Source organism: Carassius auratus, chromosome 22 (genome assembly GCF_003368295.1).
Source record: "Carassius auratus strain Wakin chromosome 22, ASM336829v1, whole genome shotgun sequence".
Classification (NCBI taxonomy): domain Eukaryota; kingdom Metazoa; phylum Chordata; class Actinopteri; order Cypriniformes; family Cyprinidae; genus Carassius; species Carassius auratus.
The window spans coordinates 3,058,662-3,067,155 of record NC_039264.1 but is presented as its reverse complement, the minus strand read 5'-3'; positions in this window follow the sequence as shown (position 1 = coordinate 3,067,155).

Below are 8,494 nucleotides of genomic sequence, written 5' to 3'. Positions count from 1 at the left end.
ACCAAACTTTGTGTGTCTTTGTCACCTCACACTGACTGACCTCACCACATAGATATGGTACGCAAACTACACAAACTACTATATATATATATATATATATATATATATATATATATATATATATATATATATATATACGCAAACCTGCCATATTGGAACAGTCAAAGCTGATCTTTGCTCTGGAATAAAAATATTTATTGAAAATTAAAACATTTTTTGAAACTTAAAGCAGAGAAGATAGGACCATTTATACATTTGTAAAAAAGGAGAACTGTAAAAAAAAATCCATTAGCATCCAAAAAAGGCTATCAATCTGATGGAGTTACAATCTTCCTCTACAAGTTTTTTTGAGCTCACATAGTGGAAGTAGGGTTGCAAAAGGTGGAACATTTCTGAAATTTTCCAGAAATTTTGGAAACATTCCAGTTTTTGGAGACTTTCAGAAAATACCAAGGTATTTGGAGAAAGTTTTGAAAAATGTCTGGAAATTTACCACCCCTTTGAGACCCCAAGTGGTAGAAGAAAAAGAACAAAACTACAAGAGGTAAAAATGCATTTTTACTTCTTGAGCAGAAAGTATTGTCTATTCCTTCCAGATCCTGTTTAACTTTTTTTCACTTCACCACTGAAACACTATAATAGGGCTGTAACTCTCTACTCACCATTACAGATAGTAACATTGAATCTGTATTTATCCTCTGATCTGCTGTTTTTGATGGTCACTTCATAAAGTCCAGAGTCTGTGGTGTTGATGTTTGTGATGATCAGAGATCCAGTCTGATGATCCAGCTTCAGTCTGTCTCTGAATCTCCCATCAGGACCATCATATGTGTTGAAGATCCCAGCCTCTCGACTGATTTTAGCTATGAGAGACCTGTTCTGTCCAAACTTCCACAGAATCTGATCATCTTTCTGTATTTTACTGAGTCTAGTGTTTAGAGTGACAGATTCTCCTTCAGTCACTGACACTGACTTCACTTCATCTGGATCAGCAAACACACCTGATGAACAAACACAAACAGTCTCTCAATCACACAAAAATAAAGGTTGGTTTTATAAAGCTTTAACTGAAGTTCGAGCTAGTTATTAAATATTAAAACTTTGCAAAGGGAAAAACATAGACCTGGCAAAATACAAAATCTAATTTGGGCAGGTAGAAAACACAGATGTCTGCTGTATTCACACACCTTTATATATTGAACATTTTAAGTGTTGGTTAAGTTTTAAGAAGAGTCAAAATAAATAAATAAATGTTTTATTTATTGATGTTGGAACTGAAGTTCATCAGAGATCCACACAAAAAACAACCTGCAGATATGAATTATAAAACATGTCTATAACTCACCAACCAGACAGCAACAGCACAAACCACAAAAAGCAAAAGTTTGAAACATTTTCTTCAGAAGTTCAGTGGTCTGAGTTTCACTCAAGTCTGAAAAACTGTGAGCACCTGCAAGCTGGTCACAATGTGAACTATTCACTAACTTCCCCCAGACTGAATTAGACCACGCCTCTAAACGTGCACTTGCAGTGTGCACCAAGCACTAGGAAAATAAAAGTATCAGATTGGGTCTCGGTATCAGCGGATCCTCAATATTCAATGACTGGGATCAGGGACATCCCTACTGTAGCAGTGGCAGGCCCAAACTAAACTTCAGTCAGTAGATTAAAGAGAAATGTAAAAAAATAACTAAACAAACTATTTTGATCCAATAGTTCGGGCAACAGACAAGTAAAATCTTGTTAAATATCACGGTTTCAAACCAGAAAGCTCTTTAAGCCACCAGTAAAAATAAAATAAATATTGACTCAGATTCCCACACACAAAAAATTAAATTATAAAAATAAATTAATTTCAAAGTTATATTTTCAATAAATCAATTAGGAATCAAACAAACAGAGAAAACATTAAACTTTGTTTCACGTTTAAAGACAATATCAGATTCACGTTTAGATTTTCAAACATGAAAAAAAAAAAAAAAAACTAGCACTTTGGCTAAGTTCAAACATAGTATTGTCTACAGTTTTTGTAGTCCAACAATTAGGCCCGTATGGGGTATTTGGGAGCACTGGGAACATTCCTGGTGGGCCGGTGTTGTCATGCCACTGTGGAGGCACAGAAACATGAAGTGGACTAATTGCATACATTGCCAAGTTCAAGGGTTTATAAAAAAAAGATGGCTACTGTATAAAAGTGTTTAAGATTTGGCTTTTATTAGGGCAGTATGCCATATCCATATTTCAAGGCATTATGTCTCTTTATGTATATATATACTTTCATTCTAAATTGATTAAGTTAATTCAATTCAAACTTTGTCTTTCCAGCTGTACAAGTCTATATATGTTGATATTGTGTGTGTAGTGACACACAGTGAAGAAAGAGTTCTGTTTTGAAACTGGACTACAGTTCAACACTCTAGATGCTCAGCTCAAGCTGAGATACAAAGACAGAAGTAGTTTTTTCTTCTTCCTGACTTTACTTCAGTCCACGACGCTCGCAGATCATCTTTTTAAGCACCCTGAGTGATACCATTTTAAACCCTGGAGATGTTTCGAACAAAAACTGTTGTTTTTTCGTGGCTGTGCTTTTGCCATCTAGTTGGTAAGTACAAACATATTTTGGGCTAATAGCAGATATTAGTACAGATCAGTTTTTTCCCCCTTGCTGTGTTTTCCACATGGACATTTATTTGACATGCTGCTTATTTTACATTTTGATTCTATGTTTCTACCTTTTCAAATTAGATTTTTTTTTTCAAAAATACTCAAAATTTTAAGCTTGAGTTATTAAAATATGAATTGTATTATGTGTGATTGAGAGACTGTTTGTGTTCGTTCAATAGGTGTGTTTGCTGATCCAGATGAAGTGAAGTCAGTGTCAGTGACTGAAGGAGATTCAGTCACTCTAAACACTAGACTCAGTAAAATACAGAAAGATGATCAGATTCTGTGGAAGTTTGGACCGAACAGGTCTCTCATAGCTAAAATCAGTCGAGAGGCTGGAATCTCATACCCATCTGATGGTGCTGATGGGAGATTCAGAGACAGACTGGAGCTGAACAATCAGACTGGATCTCTGACCATCACAGACACTAGAACCACAGACTCTGGACTTTATGAAGTGACCATCAAAAACAGCAGATCAGACGATAAAAACAGATTCAATGTTACCGTCCACGGTGAGGATGTTACAAACTTCTAACATTTACAGTGAGAATTACTATTAATTCTGAAAGAAAAAAAAGAAAAAAAGGATTTTAATGTTTTTACCATCTTTGACATTTTTCTACAACACTCTAATAATTTTTTTTTTTTAATCTGAGTCCTTATTACCTTATAACCAAAGACTAAATATATGGAAAAATTACTTAAGTGTCTTCTTGTGATAGTGCTGATGTTTATATAGTGTTTGTTACAGATCAGACATGTTTCTGTGCTCCATTGCACTACCTTTTTCATTTTGTAAGAATCCGGTTTGATCTAAATCTACCAACACAGGAATAATGCCCTCCAGTCTCTTAGAAAAGATAGAAGCAAATAATATGTCTATATGAGCTACAATCATTTGCATCCTTACCTTCCTTTGGGATGATTGAAATAACCGCTTCTTTCCAAGACCGTGGGATTTCCCCAGCTCGCAGTATATAATTAAAGCAAATGAGCAGTATGGGTGTTATCTGGGCTCTTAACACCTGATAAAATTCAGACACACAAACGTCTGTTCCCAGTGCTTTATTCACTTTCAGTTTTGATATTTCTCTATCTAGTTGTTCTAACGTTATTTCAGCCGTTAGTTGTTTATTCAGTTTTTCCCCTAGTGATGGTAGGCCCAGTGAATCTAAAAAAATTTTTAAGGTTAGGTTATCTGCCCGGGCTGGTTTAGTAAATATACTAAACAGCTCTAAACATATGTTTTTGACCTTTGTGCTCACATCTTGTGACTTTAACTGGGCCCCTTTTAAGACTGCTCTGATGCTGCATTTCACAGGCAAAAAACAAAAAACAAAAGTGACACTTATGGCTAATCAAGCAGAAACAGCCTATAAGCTGTGCTGATAATGTTCATAGTGTTTGTTATACAGCAGACTCATTCACTCACATTGATGTGTCCCTTTGGTCCCTGCAACAGTCTCATCCTCTTCTTCTCATCCTCCAGACTCAATCTCTCTGACAGTGCTGTCCTCTGCTGCTGCTGCTGTTGGGTCTCTGTTGATTTTAGCTGCAGTCGGGATCTTCTACATCTACAAGAAATACAGAAAAACTGATCAAGAAGGCAAGTGTCATCTACTGATGCAACATCTGTGAACATAGATTATATCAACACAATAATAAAGGATTTTTATGAAAAAAACCCAAGACATTTTGTTGAATTAATACCTCTATTATAATTGTTTTAAACAGTTCAGACTCGTACAGAAGAGATCACTTATGCTGTTCCAAAGTTCTACAAAAGCAGCGCACAGAAAGCGGTAAGATCATCTATATCTGCACTGTAAAACCAGACAAGTAACTTAACTCAAATCGTAAACAGATTGCCTCGATTTAAACCATGTAAGTTTAAAAACTTTGCATTCAAGTAATTAAGTGATTAATTGAGTCATAATTGTGAATTAGTGATGAACAGCTACTGTTAACAAACAGAATCACTGAAGAAAAAAGAAACACAAGAACTACTACAACTGACTTCAGACACAGACTTAGATGAAATCAACTGAAATAAAATACATGAAATCTCTCAAGATCTGATTAAACAACCCCACAAACAGCATCACCAGCTCCACTTATTAATAACCAGACTGACTTTATTTCTGTCAGACGACAATAGATCTTATCGAGAATTAACTAACATTTAGAAGTTTTCTAACATTTAACATTCTTAAAATGTTTATTAATAATAATTTTAGAACATTATCCCCTAACATTCTAATTAAGATTTAAGCAGATGTTTAGATGATTATGTCTGTTTAAAAGTAATAGTTTGGTCTGATGTCACCATGATGGTGGTTAGTGTTGGTTTTAGTTGTGCAATTTGACACTTGACTTGTCAGTATACTTTAACTGTTCTCAGCTTTATCATGACTAATATGCCAACATATATGTGGTCTGGTTGCATGTTTTCACCCAAGCTAATGTGTGGTGTTAGTCAAGTATTATTTGTTAAAATGACTTAGTGGGTCAAAAGCCTGACACCCAACTGAATTTAAAGCGGATAATTTCAAGGATACATAATAACGGTTTTGTTTATCACACAAACATCAAGATTCAGTGTATGAATCTCAACAATGGTGACATGCTTCATGCTGTAATATATTCTGGGTACATCATGCAAAACGCATCCATGGGACACAGAATGCATTGCGGCATGAAGCATGTCACCATTGTTAAGATTCATACACTAATTCTTGAGGTCTCTGTGTGTCTAAACATTCTAAGGTTTTAAGTAATTCATGAACAATTAGACTTCTGATACGAACGTTGATAATCACAAGATAATTTTTGATATCAGCAAGAAACAAACATCACCTGACGACGGTTTTCTCGCACTGTTTTTGCTATAACAAATATAGTTATAGCGGTTAAATGAACAGATACACTGAAAAAGACTCATACTGCCTAAGTACTGATCACTGTAACGGTGATGTCAAACTAAACTATTATTTTCAATAAATCATCAACACCTCTGCTGAACTCAATAAGAACTTTTTTACATTTATGACAGAAATAAATCTTTTTTATAATAAGTGCAGTTGGTAATACAGTTCTTGGAGTTATTTACACTAGAGTTTGACACCAAACAGAGGTTGGGTTTTCACTTTCAACCAACATCTGACTTCTGAGCAATGTCAGTCCACATCTAGTGTGATTGGAAGCCTAGATCACTGACAAGCTATGCAATATCGCGTTCATAATCGCAGATAAATAGCATTCGGTTTTGAACGCGATATTGCGTAGCTTGTCAACGATCTACGGCTCTGTATATTAAGTGCGGCTCCATTTGAAAGCAGCTGATGGAAATTTACTGCTAATCACAAAACCATCTTTACTCAGGAGAGAGGCATGACAATCGCATGCGATTAATCCAGGGGGCAAGGAACTCGACCGGAAATTGAAGTCGGGTGGGGGCTGCCATCTTTTAGCAGAACTTCACTTGCGTTAGCATTCCCATTGACTCCCATTCATTTTGGCGTCACTTTGACAGCGAATAACTTTACATCTGAGGCGTTTAAAGACCAGAGGTGGGAAGTCCAGGTGCCAAAGAGTAAAAGTCCTGCCATATTTTTGTTCCACCCATGAACTCAGCAGCCGATTTCACCAGAGGAGGAACCAAGTCATTCCTTCCAAGTCACAAACGAGTCTTGAGTCAAATCCCAAGTCCTCAAAGAGTTAAAGTTAATGAGATAATTAAGTGACTAATTAAATGAAGATGCATTAGTGATGAACACCTGCTGTTTACAATCAACATCGCTGAAGAAAAGAGAAACACAAGAACTACAACTGAATTTAGCCACAGCCTTCAACTGAAAAAAAAACAAACAAAAAAAAACACTATGCCACCATAATTGTGGTGAGTATTTGCTTCAGTTGATATCTTGAGCCTTTAAGCGGTTTTCACAAATTTGCTCCTATGCAATTGCATTATTGTTTTCAGCAAACATTTGTGCAATGCTGGTACAACTCTCGATCTAGCAGGTGACGTATGCTCTTGATTAAATTTCTTGATTATATGAGAAGAGTTCGTGGCTTAGTTGTTAGAGAGAACTGTTGTGAATTCACTGCTCTGTCTGTGCACTTTGGATGGGTTAAATACAGAATATGATTTCTGAGTATGGGTCACCACACTTAAATGTATGTCACTTTCACAAAAAAGAGAGAAATCTCATTATGCAAATGCCACCATATAATGCTTTATAACACTTCAATATTCAGAAAAAAAAATTGGATTTAGGCATTTAGCCATGAACATTTATCATGTGATCCTCAACATTGGTGAAAATTATTATTCATACTGCAGTGCATTATGGGAGTAATTCATGTATTGCAACATGAAGCGTTTTGTTGATTGTAACCATTGTAGAGATTCATATGCTCGTTCTTGATATCTGTGTGTGTGTCTAAAAAGCACTGGAGTTCAAACTTTTATATGTCTTACAAATTTAAAAAAATCCATATCCTGTAAATATTAGAGCAATGCTTTTTTTTGTGTGCATGCTGTAGTTTCACTGGAATTATTCAAAACCTAGACATGTGATGAGAAAGAAGACAAAAATATTTGAGATATAGTTAAACCAGCTCATTGTAACTATATGTTTTTCATATGTCACAGTTCTGCCTTCTCCACAACAACCCATGCAGAGCTACAGAGAAAGATCTAGCACAACAAGTCAAGGGTCAAGAGCACAATTAAACCAAACACTGATCTCCATGATGGTGACATCTTTTTAACCAATAAAACATCCACATCTGATCCTCTGTCGTTTGTGACTTGGAAGGAATGACTTGGTTCCTCTGGTGAAATCATCTGCTGGACTTTTACTCTTTGGCCCCTGGACTTCTCACCTCTGTACAAAACTGGTCTCTTAAGGTACAAATCACAAGGGTACAGCACCAGTGACAAGCTATTGTACCCCTAAAGGTACAATTATGTACTTTATTTTCTGAGAGTGTACCCTCAAGGTTACAGCTTTTGTACCCTTGGCATAAGGTACATAAAACATCACCGTCTGATCCTCTGTAATTCTCAATAACAGCAGGTGTTAATCATTAATGCACAATCATCATTTAATTAGTCACTTAATTATCTCATTAACTTTAAATCTTTGAGGACTTAGGATTTGACTCAAGACTCGTTTGTGACGTGGAAGGAATGACTTGGTTCCTCCTCTGGTGAAATCAGCTGATGAGTTCATGGGTGGAACAAAAATATGGCAGGACTTTTACTCTTTGGCCCCTGGACTTCCCACCTCTGTTAAAGACTCCGTTTGTCCATTATTTATTTCTAAAGATACACGACAATGTATAAAGGGCTCCATTACCTTCTATGTTACATTATGGCCCCGTATAAACAGTTTTTGTAAAAAATAGGCAAACGATTGCGTCATAACCACTCGTCTCTCCGTCGCATTACCGTACAGACAGGAGGAGAAGCTCGCAGGCAATTAACTTAATATGGCGTACTGGCGTTACATTTTAAAATACTATACAAAATAATTAATCAGAATACTTACTCCTGCTCACTCACGCCAAAGAACTCCCCGCTCAAGCTCGCCGTCTCTGCAAGATTAACGATGGCAGTTTGCACGCACAGCCACTTAGAAGATTTACATCTGTCAGACAGGTTGCTGATGTCGTCAAGCTTCGTTTGAGTCTGCGCGTCAGAAACGGAAGTGCTAAAAAACGCTAAAAATGGGCTTCACTTGTCTCAATTTAGTTCCAATGGGGTCGCTGTGTCCATTTCTTTTACTGTCTATGGATTAATCGTGCAGCCCTACTGGGT